At 48.9% G+C, this 19,610-nt stretch overlaps 1 long non-coding RNA gene across 1 annotated transcript in view; it reads right to left on the bottom strand.

Annotated features, from left to right (window-relative positions):
• LOC122203598 overlaps nt 1-16,824 on the bottom strand; it is a 28,148-nt gene extending 11,324 nt beyond the window's left edge. Inside the window, exons 1-2 of the long non-coding RNA XR_006195260.1 lie at nt 16,496-16,824; nt 3,919-4,004 (exon numbers count right to left, since the gene is read on the bottom strand). This is a non-coding gene — a long non-coding RNA (uncharacterized LOC122203598). The remainder of the gene's footprint in view (nt 1-3,918; nt 4,005-16,495) is intronic.
• Nucleotides 16,825-19,610: the final 2,786 nt, after the last annotated feature.

Below are 19,610 nucleotides of genomic sequence, written 5' to 3'. Positions count from 1 at the left end.
GGGCTCTATGCTGACAGCTCAGAGCCTGGAGCCTGTTTCAGATTCTGTGTCTCTCTCTCTCTGACCCTCCCCCGTTCATGCTCTGTCTCTCTCTGTCTCAAAAATAAATAAACATTAAAAAAATTAAAAAAAAAAAAGACCTGAAGGAGGTGAGGGAGGGAGACACGCTGGTCTCTGGGGGAAGAGCGTCCCAAAAGGAGGAAAGAGAGTGGTGGCCCCAAGGCAGGAACATACCTAGTGTGTTCCTAGGAGCAGCAAAGAGGCTTCTGGAGTGAAGTAAGTGTGAGAGAGGGTAGGAAGTCAGAGGAAGCAGGATCCAGATGGTGTCTGAGCTTTGTAGGCCACTAGGAGGACTTTAGCTTTTACTCCGGATGAAAAACCACTGGAGAGTTTGGGGCAGAGAAATGACACGATCTGACCCAATAAAAAAGCCTAGAGCTGCTGCTCTTCATTCACTCACTCAGCCATGTCCTAGGTGCCAGGCACTCTGCTGATGACAAGCCGGACAGCCCCAGAGTGAGCCACGGGGCACCTGCGTGTGCATTTTGTGCTGACTAGAGAGTCCAGAGCAAAGAGAAAGGAGGCTCAGCTGGTGGCCTTCCCCCCACCACTTGCCTTCCCCGCCTGGCCCTGCAGCCTGGGCAGAGGGGCCCCAGGTAGCTGCAAGGCTCCATGCTCCAGAGGCTGCTGGAACCTGCGGGTTATAAATAGCATCTCCTGCGCTGCGAATCGAGCTGCTCTGAGTGAGTCAGAAGCTTGGAGCCACAGCCCCTCAAACTGCAACATCACTCCCTAACCCCACCACCCCACCCCCGGCTCCCTCACTGGCCTCTTCGTCAAGGCCAGGCCTCTGCTTCTCACCAGGACCCCCTCTGACCCTGTCACTCCCCACTTACCCCAGGTTGTACCTCCTGGAGCACTAGGAAGCCCACTGGTTCCTTAGTTCCGAGTGGCAGGATCGCATGATGTTGAAACACCCAAGATCTGGAGCCCACCTGGATTCCAGGCCCAGCGCTCTCTTTTCTGACTGTGTGACCTTAGGCAAGTCACTTCCCCCTTGGGCGCCCCATTTTCCTCATCCATAGTAATAATAGAATTATGATAATAATAGGATATTATGGTAGTATGATGACGCTAATCATGACAGTACTCACTTTGTGGAAGTAGTATGGGGATTCACCAAGATACCCCACCTAGAGCGCTTCGCCCAGAAGCTGGCATACAGTAGCTCTTCAGTTAATGGAATGATAGTCCCTGTGCTCAACTAGATTGGAATCCAGAGGAAGGTAATGATAAGTAAGAAAATGGCAGCTTCAGTCATTCTGCGGCGTATCTACCGTGTGTTTGAAGGTCGGTTCCTGACTTATGTTGCAGGATCCCTCATACTCGTAACCGAGCACGTTGCACCATCTCCATCTCACGGAGGAAGGAACTGAGACTCAGAGAGAGAGCTGTGTGACTGTCCAAGCCGCACGGTGCCGATGCCAGGTGAGGCGGAATCTGGTGTCAGCAGAAAGGCATAGCCTGGTGAGGGCCGGGGGAGGGGGGGGTGTGGTGGGTGCAGGTGGCCACGTGTTCCTAGCCCACCCCATATCTGCATACCGCTGTTGGGGGGGGGAGGGGAGCAGGCAGGTGGGGGTGCAAAATATCTCTGCTTCCTCTGACATCCCTTCCGCTTTCTTGAGCTGAGAAGCTCTCTGCCACCCCACCCCCCAAAGCTTAGACTAGCTCTCCTCTGGGTGATATTGAGTGAAACTCTCTCTACTAACAGCTTCGCCAAAGATCTGTCTGTTTAATAATTTTTATACGTCACACACATTGTTTAAAGAGGAAGGTGATAGTGGGGCACCTGGATGGCTCAGTCAGTTAAGCGTGTGGCTCTTGATCGCTCAGGTCACGATCCCATGATTCGTGAGATCGAGCCCCCGTGTCGGCAGGGCTGTTAGTGCAGAGCCTCCTTGGGATTCTGTCTCTCCCTCTCTCTCTCTGCCCCTCCCTTGCTCTCTCTCTCTTTCAAAATAAGTAAATAAACTTAAAAAAAAAAAAGACGAAGGGGACAGTGATAATTTGGCTTCATTGACACCCCCACTTTGATCCTACAGGATTGTGTCTGGTCACCCCCCCCCACCCCCCCGGCAAATCCCAGGTTCCAGAGACATCCCTGTAAGTCCCTTCTTCCTCCATGCTGAAAGCCTTGTAAAGTAGTAGAAAGGGCATGCATTTGGGAGTCAGACAAATCTGGGCTCCCTTCTGGCTCTGTCATTCCCTGCTGTGTGAGCTCAAGCAAGTCACTTTACCTCTCTGAGCCTCATTCACTTATCCATTCATTCAGCAAATGCATACCCAGCAACGTCAACCATGCCCCAGGCTCTGCTGTGGCTCCTGGTGCTGGAGCCGTGGATGAGAGAGACAGAACCTCTGTCTTTCTTCATGGGGGCTTTCGTTCTGGCCGAGTAGAGGAGAGGCATAAGCAAACGATTTCAGAAGTGATGTGTGAATGAAGACAATGAAACCAGGCAATGCACTCATAACTGAGGTGGGGGCGAGGGTGAGCTCTCTCTCTCTCATCAGATAAGGTGGTCAGGGAAGAGGTGATGGCGATTCTTCTGAATAATGAGAAGGAGCTGGCTGGGAGACCTCAAGGCACAGGGGAGAGGAGGCATATGGGCCTCAGGAAGGGAGTGGGTTTTGTGTCGGAGCCGGCATGGTAGGAGTGAAGTGAGCCAGGGGGACAGGGTGAGGAGATGAGGTCAGAGAGGTAGGCAGGGGCTAGATCACAGAGCGCCTAATGACGAGCATCCCAAGTTTGTGCACTTGTGCGCATTTGGTGAGATGATGCATCATCTACACAGGGCCTGGCATACAGTGGGTGCTCGATACACAGTAACTGTTATGATTCTGAGCCTTCCTTGTCTTCCTCCACCGCCCAGGGACCCTCGTGTCCCTCCCCTGCCTCTCAACCCCCTTGACCCCACCGGCTCTCCCTGGTCCCAGGAAAAGGACAAGGACACTGGCAAGCATCATAGCAGGAAGGAGAAAGTAGTCCCCACCCTCCCTCACCCCTTCCCCCTCCAAACCCTCCCACTGCAGCCCAGTGATTTTCCTGCCTCTCACAGGCGATTTTATTAAACATCTCGAAAAAATATTCTCTCACTCCCTCTCTCTTTATTTATAAAAATCAACTTAACACCCTGCTCCTTTGTTCTATTTGGAAACTGGAACAGCCTGGTTTATATTTAGCCGAAATCCTGCTCCTTTCCCCACAGACTCCAACACAGCCCAAAGAGCTAGAGGGGCTAAGGAAGGAGAAGAGGGGAGGCTGGGGGAGGAAAGGGTGCCGCAAAGGACAGAAGGGTCCCCCAGAGGCCCGGGGCTCGGCTAAGTCCAAAGGACCCAGAAGGGTAAGATCTGAAGAGTCCTTTCCAGGATTTGGGGTGCCCCAAGTCCAGGCTTGCCCACTCTCTAGTCCCATCCAGATGTCCCCAGAAGAAGAAAGACCGGGGAGATAGAATACAGAGAAGAGAAACCCCCAACCCCAATCTGGAACCAGGCTTGGAAAGGCAGTCAGTACAAGGCAGTCATTAGGGGTGTGAGTCCTGGTTCAAAGCCAAACTCTCCTCTGCCCCTCACTAGCTGCCTGCTCCTGGGGAAATTAACGTGTTCATTAGAGTGTGTGTGACACATACTATGTGCTTGATAAATGATAGTTATTGTTATTAATCACTGTCGGCTCAAGGAAACTGTTCATCTCCTCAAACTTCAAGGCTCCGCTCAAAAGCCGCTTCCTCCATGAAGCCTTCCCAGATTAAAACCTATCTGGTCAGCTAAGAGCAGTGGGCTAGACACTGGGGCTATGGAGAGGAATGAGCAGGAACATATGGGGCCTCCAATGTGATCAGAAATGGACAGAGAACATACCACGTTCCAGAAGAGACTTTAGCTCCACTTGGGCAAGGCCAATTCTCCTTTGTTCTCTGCTGTATCTGTAGAGCTAAAGACAGCACCTGGCACATGGAAAGACAGCATCAAATAGTGGTTAAGAATATATCTGGGTAGGGGCGCCTGGGTGGCTCAGTCAATTAGGCATCCGGCTCTTGATTTTGACTCAGGTCATGATCTCACAGTTCATGGGTTCAAACCTCACCTAGGGCTCTGAGCTGACAATGCAGAGCCTGCTTGGGATTCTCTCTCTCTCTCCCTCTCTCTCTGCCCCTCCCATGCTCACCCTATCAAAATAAATAAATGAACTTAAAAAAAAAGAATATATCTGGGTAAAGAAATTGTGTTATGTCCATACAATGAAATACTATTCCTCCATAAAAAGGAATAAAGTACTTAACACATGCTATAGTGTTAATCAACCTCAAAAACGTTATGCTAAGTGAAAGAAGCCAGATGTGTAAGGTCACATACTGCACAACTCCATTTATATGAAGCATCCAGAATAGGTAAATCCATAGAGAAAGAATGCAAATTGATGGCTGCCAGGAGCTGTGAGGGAGAATGGGAAGTAACTTCTTAATGGGGTGCAAGGTCTCCTTTTGGGGTGATAAAAGGTGTTTTTGGAACTGGATAGAGGTGGTGGCTGTGCAATGCCACTGAATTGTTCATTTTAAAAATGGTTAATTCTGGGGTGCCTGGGTGGCTCAGTTGGTTAAGTGTCCGACTCTTGGTTTTGGTTCAGGGCTCAGATCATGATCTCATGGTTCGTGAGATCGAGCCCCTCATCGGGCTCTGTGCTGACAGCACAGAGCCTGCTTAGGATTCCCTCTCTCTCTCTCTCCCCCCCCCCTCTCGCCCCACCCAGCTCAGAATAAATAAATGAACTTAAAAAATAAAAATGGTTAATTGTATGTTATATGAATCTTACCTCAATTTTCTTTTTAAAAGGACATATATGGGTCCACTTCATGGTCATGTCAATTGATGTGAGAAAACATTTGATAAAATTGACACCTATTCATGATTTAAAAACAAAAACAAACTGGGGTGTCTGGGTGGCTCAGTCGGCTAAGTGTCCCACTCTTGACTTCCGCTCAGGTCATGATCTCATGCTTCATGAGATCAAGCCCTGCATCAGGCTCTGCTCTGTCAGCATGGAGCCTGCTTGGGATTCCCTCTCCCTCTCTCTCTACCTCTCCTGTGCTTGCGCTCATGCTCTCTCTCTGTAATAACAATAGTAATAACAATAATTATAATTTATCATTTATCTCTCTGTCTCTCTAAATAACTAAACATTTAAAAAATAAAAACAAAAACAAATGTGATCAGGGTCAAAATAAAGAGGACTTCTTCAACCTGTTGAAGGGATTTTTCAAAACACCTGCAGCTGGGGTGCCTGGCTGGCTCAGGCTGTCCAGTGTGCAATCTTGATCTCAGGGTCAAGCCCCATGAAGGGCCCCATGAAGAGATTACTTTAAAAAAATTTTTTTTTAATCTTTAAAACCTACAGCTAACATATGCTGAAAGTCTAAACGCTGTCAGCCCTAAGACTGGGAACGAGGCAAAAATATCTGCTCTCACCACTTCTCTGCAACGTTGGACTGGAGGTCCTTAGCCAGGACAAGAAGGGAAGAAAAAAATGGGGGAAAGGATGAAGTTAAATTGTGTTTATTTGCAGATGACATGATTATGCATGTAGAATATCCTGGGAATTCACAAAAGAAAGAAATCTCTTGGAACTAATCACGTTATTTAGCAAGATGAAAGGATACAGGATCAATATATAAAAAGGCATTTCTCTATACTAGCAATGAAAAATTGGAAAGTGAAATGTATGAAAACATTTCTAATAGTATCGAAAAAATAAAATATTTAGGGATGCAGTTCGTAAAACACGTGCAATATTTGTACACCAAAAACTACAAAATCTTAAAAGACATGAAAGACATAAATAAATGAAGAGATATACCATGTTCATGTATAAAATGTCCCTTCTCCCCATACTGAGGCTACAGATTCAGTGCAATCCTAATCAAAATTTCAGCAGGTGTTTAGGGGCACCTGGGTGGCTCACCCTTGATTTCAGCTCAGGTCACGACCTCACGGTTCATTGGTGGGATTGAGTTCCGAGGCATCAGGCTCTGTGCTGACAGCAAGCAGCCCGCTTGGAATTCTCTCTCTCTCCCTCTCTCTGCCCTTCCCCTGCCTGCCCTTGCTCTCTTTCTCTCTTTCTCTCTCTCTCTCTCAAAATAAATAAATAAACATTTTTTTAAAAGAAGGGAACATACTGGGGCACCTGGGTTGCTCAGTCCATTAAGCACTCTGCACTAGGCATGGAGCCTGCTTAAGAGTCTCCCCTTCCCTCTGCCCCTCCTCCCTCACTCTCAAAAAAACAGAACAAACAAAACAAAATAAAACAAAAACAAGAGGCACCTGGATGGCTCAGTTGGTTAAGCCTCAGACTCTTAATTTAGGTCATGATCTCATGGTTTGTGAGTTGGAGCCATACACCGGGCTCTGCACTGACAGCATGGAGCCCGCTTGGGATTCTCTCTCTCCCTCTCTTTCTCTGCCCCCTCCCTGTCTCTCTCTCAAAAATAAATAAATAAACTTAAAAAACAAAAAAGGGAACATACTGTATCATTTCATTTATATGAAGTTTCAAAACAGACAAAACCATCAATAGTGACACAAAGCAGATCCGGGATTGCCTAGAACAGGGCCCAGGAGGAATGACTGCAAAGGGGCATGAGAAAATTTGCGGGAAGAAAAATGTTCTAGAACTTCATTATTGTTTTTTTATCACATGTAAATTATATCCCAATAAAATTGATTTTAATTTTTAATATTTATTTATTTTTGAGAGAGAGAGAGAGAGAGACAGAATGTGAGCTAGGGGAGGAGCAGAGGGAGAGGGAGACACAGAATCCGAAGCAGACTCCGGGCTCCGAGCTGCCAGCACAGAGCCCGATGTGGGGCTCGAACTCACAGACCGTGAGATCATGACCTGAGCCAAAGTCGGACGCTTAACAGACTGAGCCACTTGGGTTGAATTCCTGGTTTTGCTACTTACTAGCTGCATAATCTTGGGCACATTGTTTCATTTTTCTGTGCCTCTATTTCCCCAACAGAGAAGTGACAACAGTAATAACAATACTTCCCTCATAGGATTTGTTTCGTTTTGTTTTGTTTTTGTTGGTTGGATTTTGTTTCATTTCATTTGTTTTGTTAGATAAGCTCATGGGACTTTTGAAAGGATTAAATGAGCAAATGTATTACGAACTGTGGTAGCCAGCCTCTAAGAAGGCATCAGAGGATTCCTGCCCGCTCGGAGTCCCCTCCACAGCGAATAGGCTGACCTGTGTAACAAATGGGATATTGTCAAAATGATGGTCTGTGGTTTTGGAGACTAGGTCAGAAAACGCATAGAGCCTGCTGCTCTTGGATCACTCTTTCTAGGGGAAGCCAGCCACCAAGTCATGAGGCTTTTCACGCAGCCCTGTGGAGAGGTCTGGATGGCAAGGAACAAAGGGCGCCTGCCAACAGCCAGCGCCAGCTTGCCAGCCATGGAGGTGAGCCAGCTGGACCCTTCTGATGACTGGCTAACAGCTTGACCGCAACCTCAGGGGAGACTGGGAGTCAAAACCACCCCCGCTGAGTTGCTCCCAATTCTTGGCCCACGGAAACTGTGCAAGGTAGTAAGTGTTTATAAGGTTTTTAAAGCCACTGAGTTTTGGGGGGAATTTTTACACACCGATGAACAACGGATATAAGCAGTAATGATAAGAGCTGACGTTTTTGAGCATTTATCCACATGACCTAGTACAACCACTAGTAGGTGAGAAACAGAATAGCTTCCATTTGTTTGTCCAGAACCACTCTCCATCCTTTCCCAGCCTGCTCTGTGCCCACGGAGACTGACCTGTTCAGAGTCAACAGACTCCTATATCTTTTGGCCAGTGGGGAGCCCCGAGGAAGAGATGGAAGGGAGAGGGAAGAGAGAGGTCAGGCTATTTCTTCCTCTGCTCCCTCCCTGCAGGGCACCTCAGGCTGGCTCTGTCCCTCAACAGAAGGTCACAGCTTCTCCCTCAAGGTGGTTTAGTCCATACGAGTCCTTCTGAGCCCTGGAAGGCTCCCTTGACTGAGTCCTTCTGAGCCCTGGAAGGCTCCCTTGACTGAGTCCTTCTGAGCCCTGGAAGGCTCCCTTGACTGAGTCCTTCTGAGCCCTGGAAGGCTCCCTTGACCGCCAGGCCTAGGGAGGTAAGAGCTCTCACACTGCAACTGGCCCAGGAATGAACTACCCCTTTGCGATTCCCTGACACCCCGCTGACATCTAAATAGTCCCTTTATTCAGCCTTCCTCAAATTATCCAATTTGAGTATGCCATCTGTTTCCTTCTAGGACTGACTGGCCACCCTAATTAAAGTCCCCCTACTTTACAAAGGAAGTAGAAATCCAAAGAGGACCAAGGAGATAACTCAGAAACAAATGGAAAGGCAACAGAGGCCACCCAAGAGGGGCACTCTGCAGGCAAAGGGCACTGATACATACTTGCTGACTGACTGACTGACTGACTGACTGAATGAATGAGTGAATGAATGACTCGGTAGGCACCAGGAAGGACTCATTTGCCCTACTTCCTGGAAGGCTATGGATACTAAAACAGGATGTCAGCAACTGAACTACTTCAGCCAGACAACTGATAACCAGCTCCCCAGCCCAGCCCAGAGCTGGCTTCAGGAAGTCCTGCGTTGGAAGGATTAACACACAGCCTGGGACACCAAGGAAGCAGCCCCCCACCTCAGTGAGACTCAAGAGTTATTTTTGAAAAGCAAGCAAGGCCTGCGGGCGGCCCTGGCAGAGCGCAGAGCTGGAAGAGAGAGCCAGAAGCAGAGAGAACAGATACAGCAGAGCCCACGCCCCGTCCCTGTGACGTCAGCCCCACGCACTGTGACATAACACCGTGGGGGGGGGGAGGGGGTCTTGCATCCCCCCCTTGGGAATTTTTTATTAATTGCGGCAAGATATGCATCCTATAAAATTTACCCTCGGGAATTTCTGAGCCCCTCCCACCCAGGCTGACTGACATCGGGGAATGAATTCCAGCAGGAACAGGGAGTCAGATCACCAGCCAAAAAAATTTGTGTCCAAATGGTGTGTGAGATTTTGCTCAAGTCTGGAAAAATCCTCAAACCGAAGAGAGGGTCACTGCTATACGGCAAAGTCAGGGGCCAAGGATTAGGAAGGGGTTGGCATCCTTTACCTGGAAAAAAGAGTGGGAAGGCAGGAATGGCCGTGGGGCAGGGGAGGAGAGGAGCAGAGAGCAGGTGTTGAGGCTGGAGTCTGAGCTGAGAGCTGCAGGGGGCAGAGAGGGAGCAGCCGGAACAGTAGCTAATGAACTCTGTAGATGACAGGAGAGGTGTTTGCAACTGGGGGTGGGAGGTCAGAGGCAGCCAGAGGGAGACATCAAGGCCCCAAAATAACTCTTGCTTCTGCCAGGAGGCTCTGGAACTAATCAAGGTAGGGATAATCCAAAAATCCATCAGAGAGAGGTTGCTGAGAGGGCTTGCGTCTCTAAGCAGGGATTGGAGAGGAGGGAAATTAACAAAAGATGTGGTTTGCAGTGAAGAGCTGTCATCCTAGAAGATGGTGCCAACATGAAGGCAAGGTCTTTCTAGGGTTCCCCTCTCACTCAACAGTAGTTGAGTGCCTACTGTGTGCCCAGGGCTATAGCATACAGCTAAAAATGTGAGCTCTGCAGTCAGCCTGCCTGGGTTTGAATCGATCCCTGCTCTGTTTCTTGCTGGCTGTGTGATCTTGAGCAAGTCACTTTTTCTCTGCTCTGAGCCTGTTTCCTTACCTGGAAAATAGGGATAAAATTCACCCTTGCCCCATAGGATAGGTGAGAATAAGAGGTCAATGCATGAGAACTTTTTTTTCTAAATGTTTATTTTTGAGAGAGAGAGCATGCACAAGAGTGGGGGAGGGGTGGGGGAGGGGCAGAAAGAGAGGGAGACAGAAGACCCAAAGAGGGCTCTGAGATGTCAGCACAGAGCCCAAGGCAGGGCTCAAACTCACGAGCCATGAGATCATGACCTGAGCCAAAGTCGGACGCTTAACCGACATAGGGACCCAGGCGCCCTTCAGTGCATGAGATCTTTTAATAGGAATCCTCCCAGCAACCTTGGGGAGCGGGGTGGTAGGCTTCCATCTCCTCACCTTACAAAGGGGTAAACTGAGGCTCAGAGAGCCCAAAGCTACATGGTTAATAAGTGTCAGGAGCCTGATTTAGGTCAGTCTACACCAGAAACCTGTGCGTTCACTAGGCCCAGCTGCCCTGGCCCCGCCTAGTTGGCAGCTTGGAGGACAATAGTCTACAGGCAGGTCCCAGCCCCTCACCTACCACCTCTCTTCCAGGCCCTGTGTAGGGAAGCAGATCCAGCGTGGACATTGGAAACAGCCTCTGGGTAAGACATGTGGGGTCCAGTAGGGAGAACGTTGCCTTCAACTCACTGTATGACCTTGGCTGAGTGGTTTCCCCTCTCTGGACCTCTGATTCCCCAGTTGCAAGACAAAGGGGTGGTAATAGGTGATTGTAGTCCTGGCGAGTCTAGGTTCTGTCTCGCTGTTCTCTCCCAGAGCCTGGTGCAAGAGGCAGTGAGGAAAGGGCTGAGAAAGAGACCTGGGCAGCTACAAGGCAGTCTTCCCTGCATGTTCCCTTTGCTTCCTCTGGGGAGTGGGTCTAGGCAGAGGGAACAGAAAATGCAAAAGTCGGAAAATGAGAGCAGGCATGGCATGTCTGGGGAGCTGCAAGCAGGATAATCTAGGAGCCTGGTTTATTCGTCCATACGATTATTCAACCATTGTTTATTACTTTGAGCCAGACATTGTTTTAGGCACTGGGGACACAGCAGAGATCAACATAGATGAAACCACATCTTTTGGGAGCTCACATTGTAATTGGGGGAAATGGAAAAACCAAGTAAACACCACTAACCAGGATAGTTTCAGGATGGGACCAGTGCTCTATGAATAATAGCAAATACTTATAAAGCATCTACTAGGGGCCAAGCATGGTTAGCAGATGTTAAATAATGTTATTTTTACTATGATCCTACGAGGTACACACTATTATCATCATCCCGATTTTACAGCTGAGGAAACTGGCACCTAACTTGCCCAATGCCACACAGCCAGGAAGCAACAGAACTAAGATTCAAACCCAGGCCATCTGGCTCCATTGTGCTGGCTGGTGGGGAGAGCATTAAGTAGGGCAATTCATTCAGAGAAAAGCACTCTACAGAGGTAAAATTTGAGCCAAGACACATAATAAGACACCGGCCATGGGAAGCCCAGGAGACAGAAGGTTCCAGATGGAGCACTGAGTGCACTGAGTACAAAGAGTACTTTGTACTCAGTGCAAAGGCCCTGAGGCAGCTAGGAGCTTAACAGGTTGGAGGAAGAGCAAGGAGGCCAGTTTCAGCTGGAGCAGAGGACAGAAGAGGTCAGAGGGGTACAGTGCAGACACATGGAGGGAGAGGGGAGGCACAGGGGTTGCTCCCAGGATCTTCTCAGCTGGGATGCTGAGAAGCATGGTCTAAAGTGGCACCGACAGGCATGACACCCTCCTCTCCCTGCTTCAGGCCAATTTGGTCCAGGCAGAGCTGAGCTTCCCACAGGGTCTATTGCTGGGAAAGAGCCCCAGCTGGGCTGCCTGCCTGCCTGCCTGCTGTTTATCTGCTGTCGCACCTCCCCTAGGCGGCCACCTCCATGACTGATGGAGACCAGAAGGACTACCCCCACCGTTCCTCACTCTCATTCCTAAATCCACACCGTCCCTGGCCTTGGCCTTCCCGCAGACACACGAATGAGGGCCTCTTGTTCCCCAGCAGAGGCCAGACTGCCTCGCTCCTGCCCTCAGGGATCACCTAGGCCTGAGTCTAGTCCAAGCCAAGCAAGAGGGTGGAGTGTTCCTCAGCCTGGCCTAGTCCTATAGGTCGGAGTTAGAATCCAAATTCCACCTCATGTGCTCTTGGTCAAGTAGCTTCACCTCTGGAAGCCTCAGTGTCTACATCCAAAAACTGGGAATAATGCCCCATAGGGTCACTTTGAGAATTAAATATAATGGGCCTGAGAGGGAGCTTCTGAGGGCTGGAAATGTTCTGTATAGCTCTACCTAGGAGGTAGTGTGTATAACAGTTAATGAAGTGTGCACTGTAGGTTTGTCCATTTTATACTATGACCATTATAGCTCAGTTTTTTAAAAAGGGCTAAGTGCCTGGCCCACGATTAGCACCATGTAAATGTCACCTAGTATTAGTGTCAGGTGTTCTGTAACTATTCCTTGAATGAAAACTTTAGTATCCTTCCCTATTTCATTTATCACGTATGTGATTCCCAGTGCTCTTGGTGACTGGATGCTAAGGGAGCCCAAACTTAACACATCCAGGACTGAGCTCTTCCCTTCACTTGAGTCTTGCTCTTCCCCAAGGCTTCCCCATCCGCCCAGATCAGAAATGTGGATGTCACTGGGCCCGCCTGTTCTTCTGCCCTCCTTCCCCAAGCCCTCACAGCCAACCCACCACCAAAACTCTCTCCAAAGAGAGACCCCAACAATTCCTTCCCCTCACTGAAAGGGCCTGCTGACCAGCAGTCACGAGATAGAGCTTAACCACATGCAAAAGAATGAAGCTGGACCCCTGTCTCACTCCATGGACAAAAATGAACTCATTGGATCAATGTCCTAAATGTTAGGAGCTAAAACTACAAAACAATTAGAAGGAAAGATAAGGGTAAATATTCATGACCTCAGACTTGGCAGTGGATTCTTAGATTTGACACCAAAAGCACAAGCAATTAAAAAAAAAAAAAAAAGATAAGTGGGATTTTATGAAAAGTAAAAATCTGTGTGCAAAGGACATTATCAAGAAAGTTAAAGGGGGCACCTGGCTGGCTGTATCAGTACAGCATGTGACTCTCCATCTAGGGGTGTGAGTTCAAGCCCCACATTGGACATGGAGCTTACTTAAAATAAAAAAATTTTGGGGCGCCTGGGTGGCTCAGTCGGTTAAGCGGCCGACTTCGGCTCAGGTCATGATCTCGCGGTCCGTGAGTTCGAGCCCCGCGTCGGGCTCCGTGCTGACAGCTCAGAGCCTGGAGCCTGCTTCAGATTCTATGTCTCCCTCTCTCTGACCCTCCCCCGTTCATGCTCTGTCTCTCTCTGTCTCAAAAATAAATAAAACGTTAAAAAAAATAAAAAAATTTTTAAGTGAAAAGATGGGGGCGCCTGGGTGACTCAATCAGTTAAGCGTCTGACTTCGGCTCAGGTCACGATCTCCCAGTTCATGAGTTCAAGCCCTGTGTCGGGCTCTATACTCACAGCTTAGAGCCTGGAGCCTGCTTCAGATTCTGTGTCTCCCTCTCTCTCTGCCCCTCCCCCACTCATGCTCGCTCTCTCTCAAAAATAAACATTTAAAAAAAATAAAAAATAAAAATAAATAAAAAGTGAAAGACAGCCTACAGAAGGGGAAGAAATGTTCACAAACATTTCTGATACTAAACCCCTGGTAAGGGTTTAGGTTCCCGAATATATAAAAAACTCTTAGCAACTCAACAACAAAAAGACAAACGACCCAACTAAACAATAGACAAAGAAGAGATACAACAGGCCAAAAAGCACATGAAAAGATGTTCAACACCCCTGGTAATTAAGCAAAGGCAAATCAAAACCATAATGAGATACTGCCTCACATCTATTAGGATGGCTTCATTTTTTAAAAATTTAATGTTTATTTATTTTTTGAGAGAGAGAGAGAGGAGAAGAGGCAGTGAGAGAGAAGGAGACACAGAATCCAAGGCAGGCTCCAGGCTCTGAGCTGTCAGCACAGAGCCTGACACAGGGCTCGAACTTGTGAACCGTGAGATTATGACCTAAGCCGAAGTCGGACACTTAACCAACTAAGCCACCCAGGTGCCCCATATTAGGTTGGCTTTAATAAAAATAAAAATAGTAAACAGTAGGTGTCAGCAAGGATGTAGAGAAATAGGAACCCTCATACATACTGGTGGGAATGTAAAATGTTCAGCCACTGCAGAAAACAGCTTGGTGGTTCCTCGAAAAGTTAAACATAGAGTCACCATATGACCCAACAATTCCATTGCTAGGTATATACCCAAAAGAATGAAAAACAGGCAGTTGGGGTACCTGGTGGCTCAGTCAGTTAAGCATCGGACTCTTGATTTGGGCTCAGGTCATGATCTCACGGCTCATGAGATCGAGCACCTTGTCGGGCTCTGCACTGATAGCGTGGAGCCTACTGGGGCTTCTCTCTTTCTCTTCCCCTCTCTCTCCCCCTCCCCCATGCTCTCTCTGTGTCTCAAAATAAATAAATAAACTTAAAAAAGCAAACAAACAAACAAGGGGCGCCTGGGTGGCTCAGTCGGTTGAGCATCCAACTTTGGCTCAGGTCAATCTCACGGTTCGTGAGTTCGAGCCCCACATCAGGTTTGCTGCTGTCCGTTCAGACCCTGCTTCAGATCCTCTGTCTCCCCCTCTCTCTCTGCCCCTTCCCCGCTCATGCTCTCTCTCTCTCTCTCTCAAAAATAAATAAACATTAAAAAAGAACCTTAAAATATTTTTTAAAAATAAAAAATAAATTAAAAAAAAACCCAGAGACTCAAACAGATAATTATTTACTGATGTTCATAGCAACATTATTCACAATATGGCAGAAACAACCCAAATGCCTTTCAACAGATGAATGAACAAGTTATGGTCTATCCATACAATGGAATATTATTCAGCCATAAAAAGGAATGAAGCACCCATGCATGCAATTTGGATGAACCTTGAAGACATTACGCTAAGTGAAAGAAGCTAGACACAAAAAGTCACATTTATAGGATTCCTTTTATATGAAATACCCAGAACAGGCAAATCCACAGGGACAGAAAGCAGGTTCCCAGAGACTGGGGAGGGAGGCAGGGAGTAATGGCATAATGAGTATGGAGTGTTCTTATAAGGTGATTAAAAAGTTGAAATTAAGGAGGAGAGCCTGGGTGGTTCAGTCAGTTAAGCGTCAGACTCTTAACTTCGGCTTATTGGTTAATGAGTTTGAGCCCCACATCAGGCTTTGCACTGACAATGCGGATCCTCTGTCTCCCTCTCTCTCTGCCCTGCCCCCACTTGTTTTCTCTCTCTCTCTCAGAAACAAATAAGCTTTTTTTTAGAAGTTGAAATTAAGGAGAGATGTTGGTTGCAAAACATTGTGAATGCATCAAATGCCACTACATTGTGCAGGAGGAGAAGGAGGAGGAAAGGAAGAAGTGTTGTTTCCCCTCCCCTTGAATCAGGCTAGTCTTGGGACTGGTTTTCACCATTAGGATGCAGCAAAAGTAATGTTCTGAGACTTTGAGCCCAGGCCTTAAAAATCATGGCAGCGTCTTCTTGGAAGCCACCTGCTACTCTGTGAGAAGCCCGAGCCCCATGGAGAGGCCCACATGGAGGTGAACTGAGGCCCCGCAGCCAACAGTATGCCCAGCCAGCGGCCAACGCCGACCGCCACCCATGTGGATGAGGCCATTTTGGAACCCTTGGGGCACCCCTGTGCCCCCAGCCAACACCACATCAGACAGAACTGCCCTGTCACCCCCACAGAATCATTTAAAAAGTTGTTGTTTTAAGCCACAGAGTTTTGGGGTGATTTAGTACACAACAACACATAACCGATTCCACTTCTGCAAACATCACGAGGCCACCCATTGCTCTCCACCCCCACCCCCAGCACCCCTAGGCCAAGTCTCTCTTCTCCCTCCAGGCAGCCGCCTCCTCACTGTCTCCCCACCTTCAGTTCAGCCTCTTGGGGTTCCCCCTCCTCCAAAGCCAGAGGGACTTCTAGCCCCCAAGCACATTCTCTCAGCCTTCCAGATAGCAGCCAAGCCCCTTAGTGTGGGCAGCAAAGCCCTGAATGACCTGACCCCATCCATCTCTGTAGCTCTGGCCCCCCTCACCCACACCTCCAGCCCCTACTACTCACACTTCCTATGACTCAGCACCACCACAAGCTGTCGCTCTGTCTACAACCCTCTTCCCTGCCACCCTTCTCTCCTGGCTCTTTTTGTCCTTGGGCCTCAGCTCGGACATCACCACTTCCAGGAAGCCCTCCCTGACCTCCCAGACTGAGTTAGGTACCTCCTCATGATACCTTGTCTCCTTTCTTGGCCTCATCACAGTAGCTGCCTCTGAATTGCTCTTGACATTTTAGCAACCTGTCTCTCACCACACCGTGAGCAATTTCAGGGTAGGAACAAAGTCTTCTTTGTGTTCTCAGAGCCTAGCACAGGTCCGGCACATAGTAGGTCCCCAGAGAAACCCAAAGGAATTAGGTAGTGTGGGCTGAGGGCCACCTCACATCTCATATGGGACTGTGTTGGGGGGTGATCAATGTCAAGGCTGGGAGAGTGGAGCCCTCCCCCATGTGCCCAGCTCCTTACTGCACCAAATGAACAACTTGCCTGTCTCCCCAGGAAAGAGACAATGACATGCAGTGGTTACCTGTAATGAGTTACACAGGTGGGCAGCTCGGGTTTCACATCCTGGCTCTGCTACCTCCTAGCTGTGTGACCCTGAAGAAGTGACTTCACCTCTCTGAGCACACTTCCGTCATCTGTAAGACAGAGCATGATAATGGCTCCTCATAGGGAGAGATCAATGAGATGATATAGGTTAAAATGCTTAGCACAGTGACTGGCACATGGCAGGCTCCCTGAAATGTCAATTGGTCTGTTCTTGCCATGCTGTGAAGCTAGAGGATCGAGGCCCAGCACTGTGCCTGGCACATGGCAGGCATTCAGCCAAAGCCTGAAATGAATACGGAATCTGGTGAGAAAACATGACAATCATAACAGCACACAAGTTCTAACTCATCCAATCTTCGCTACCACTAAAGGAGGTAGGACTATTATTCTGCACATTTTACAGGTAAGGAGATTGAGGCCCAAGAACATGCAGTGTTGGTAAGTAGTGGAGGTTGGATAGAACCTAGACGGTCTGAGTCCTTTCCCCCTTCAACCGCCACCCTAGACTACCTCTCAACACCCAAGGTCTGCTTCTCCTGTCAGCTTGGGCTTCTACCCAGCTTTGTGATTTCAAACACATGAATCTCTCTCTGGGCCTCAGTTTCCCCGCCTGCCAAGAGAGAATCGTAGGAGACAATGTTGAAGGGCACTTTCTATCGGTCTAAGAATCCAGGCCCTGGCCAGCGTCTGGCCGGTGCTGGTGACCTGCTGTCCAGCCAGCCCCAGCTAGGGCAACGTTTTCCATGGGCTAGACTGTCACAGGTGGTCACTGCGTACTGGTGGCTACACTATATCCCCACATTGGGAGGAGCCTGGCCTCTGCTTATTCCTGCCCCCCCCCCAGGGCCCCTGAGGGAAGCTGAGGCGGCCACCCCCAGATGTCTATTCCTGTCCCTGGCCTAGCGCCGTGCTGGGGAAGCAACAGCTATTTTGAGGCCCTTCTCCCTCCAAGTATAAGCGGTGGGAAGGCGCTGGGAACATCCCGAACTAGGAGGCCGCCCGGCGCAGCCTCACCCTGGATCTGGGCCACACCAGCCCTGTGGCTCTGCCCCTTTTTCCAGCTCTGGCGATGTGATCGCTTCTGATCATAGCCACCAGAGTGGGATAACCCAGGAGAACTGATCCCAAAGGACTTCTGCTAGAGGCTGGAGCACAGGGTGGCTGGGCCTTGCCCTTCGCGGAGAGGACTGGAGCAGCCACAGCTGGACACACCAGCTGGGAGAAGGGACTGCTCTGAGCTTGAAGTTGAGGAAGACAGTGTTCGGGGCAATAATATAAAACTACCAAGCATTGCTTGAGTGCTCGTGATGAGACAGGCCCTGTTCTAAGCACTCGGCATGGAAGGAAGTCACTTAATCCTCATCAAGAGGAAAACATCTCTGAGGTTCAGAGGGTAAGTGATTTGCCCAAGTTGTACAGATGGTGAGTGGCTGAGTCAGGACTTGAACACAGGCAAGCCGGCCCCAGAGTTCATGCTTTTAACCACTTTTCTTCCCTCTGAACCTTGCAAGCCCAGGGGGCTAAATATAAATTAGGGGAAAGAGCACTGGCTTGAGAGCCAACCCGCCTGCCCCCGCCATGTCATTCCCAGTCATGTAGCCTGGCCAGACCATGTGGTGAGGCCTGCAAACGTCCTCACCTGCAAAATGAGGGTGATATCATCCACTTCCAGGGTTGAGGTAAGGATTAGTAATAACACGCTTTAAGGCCTGCGGCTCAGAAACTCCTCTGAATTATGAAACTAACATATGCCCATGGTAACATAGTCTGGTACAAAAGGGGTCCCAGTAAAAAGGGAGTTCCCCTCCTACTCCACATATTCAATTCCTCCCCCCAGAGGCCACCATCATCAATTGCTTTTGTATCACTTTGTGGAAATTCTCCATGCACAGAAAGACAGAAGTTCTATCGGATAGTGATTTAGAACATGGACTGTGGTACTGCCGCTTACTAAGCACGTGAAGCATGGGCAAGCTATGTGTTCTCTCTGGGCCTCAGTTTCCTCACCTGGAAATTAGTTAATAAAATTAAGTTCCTAGTTTAAAGGGCAGTTGTGGGGGTTAAATGAGTCAATCTATGTAAAGTGTTTAGAACACTCTCTGGCACATGTCCAATACAATACACATACAGTAGATCCTTTCTGATAGACACTGAGATAGGCTTTTGCACAAACAACGCCACAAGATGCATCCTCATTCACCTGTCATTTGGCACAAGTGCGAGGATCTCTGTGCGATAAATTCCTGGCGGAGAAACTGCTGGGTCAAACAGTAGTGCCCTTGTAGTTTCAATTAATTGTTGGATGAGTGAGCCCCCGCAGCAGGCTGGGGAGAGGGGGAAATGGTCCACAAGGCAGGGAAGATGAGCGAGGAGTGAGATGCAGTGCTCTGTCTCTGAGGTCCAGAGAGGGCCATGTCTGAGGGATGCAGCCTCAAGGATGCAGCAGTTCCCTAGGCCCCTGGTCAGGCAGATGGAGGGTTTAATTTCATCCAGATTGTTCCCATAAAGGTTTTACAGGGAATTGGTTGATTGGATTAGAGGAGCAGGAGCCCCTAATGAGCAGCAGCTGCTTAGCAAAATGTCAAAGCAGATACAATTTTCCTTTGCCACTATCCACCATGGCAGCATCCAGGCTCTTGATAGGGACCCCTGGATGCCAAAGTCCCTTCAGATCGACGCCCTGATTGGGTTCACCTTCTCTGAACATCCTTCTAGGTCACAGACATCCCAGAAGAGGTAGAGAACAGGGGGTTAAGAGCACAGGTGTGGGGGTAAGACAAAAAGGTCTTTAGTCTGCTGAAATTACGGCATGACCTTGGGCAAGTCATTTGCTCCCTGAACGCAGAGAAGAACGTGACCCACCCTCGCAGGGTTGTCCGGAGGACTAAATGAAGTCAAACACGACGTGCTTACACGGTGCCTGGCACACAGTGAGAGCCTAAGACATGCAAGGGCAGAAGATCCCCAGGAAGACTAAAAGCAGCTACTCTGGACCCCACCCCATAAGCCCCTGGGACACCGGGCACAGTGGTAGCTTCCCATCCCCTATGTAAAGAGAGCGTTTTAGCAGTTGCCTCACCCACGTCCTAGGG

Source organism: Panthera leo, chromosome D3 (genome assembly GCF_018350215.1).
Source record: "Panthera leo isolate Ple1 chromosome D3, P.leo_Ple1_pat1.1, whole genome shotgun sequence".
NCBI classification, from domain to species: Eukaryota; Metazoa; Chordata; class Mammalia; order Carnivora; family Felidae; genus Panthera; species Panthera leo.
This window is presented reverse-complemented; position numbering and strand designations above follow the sequence as displayed.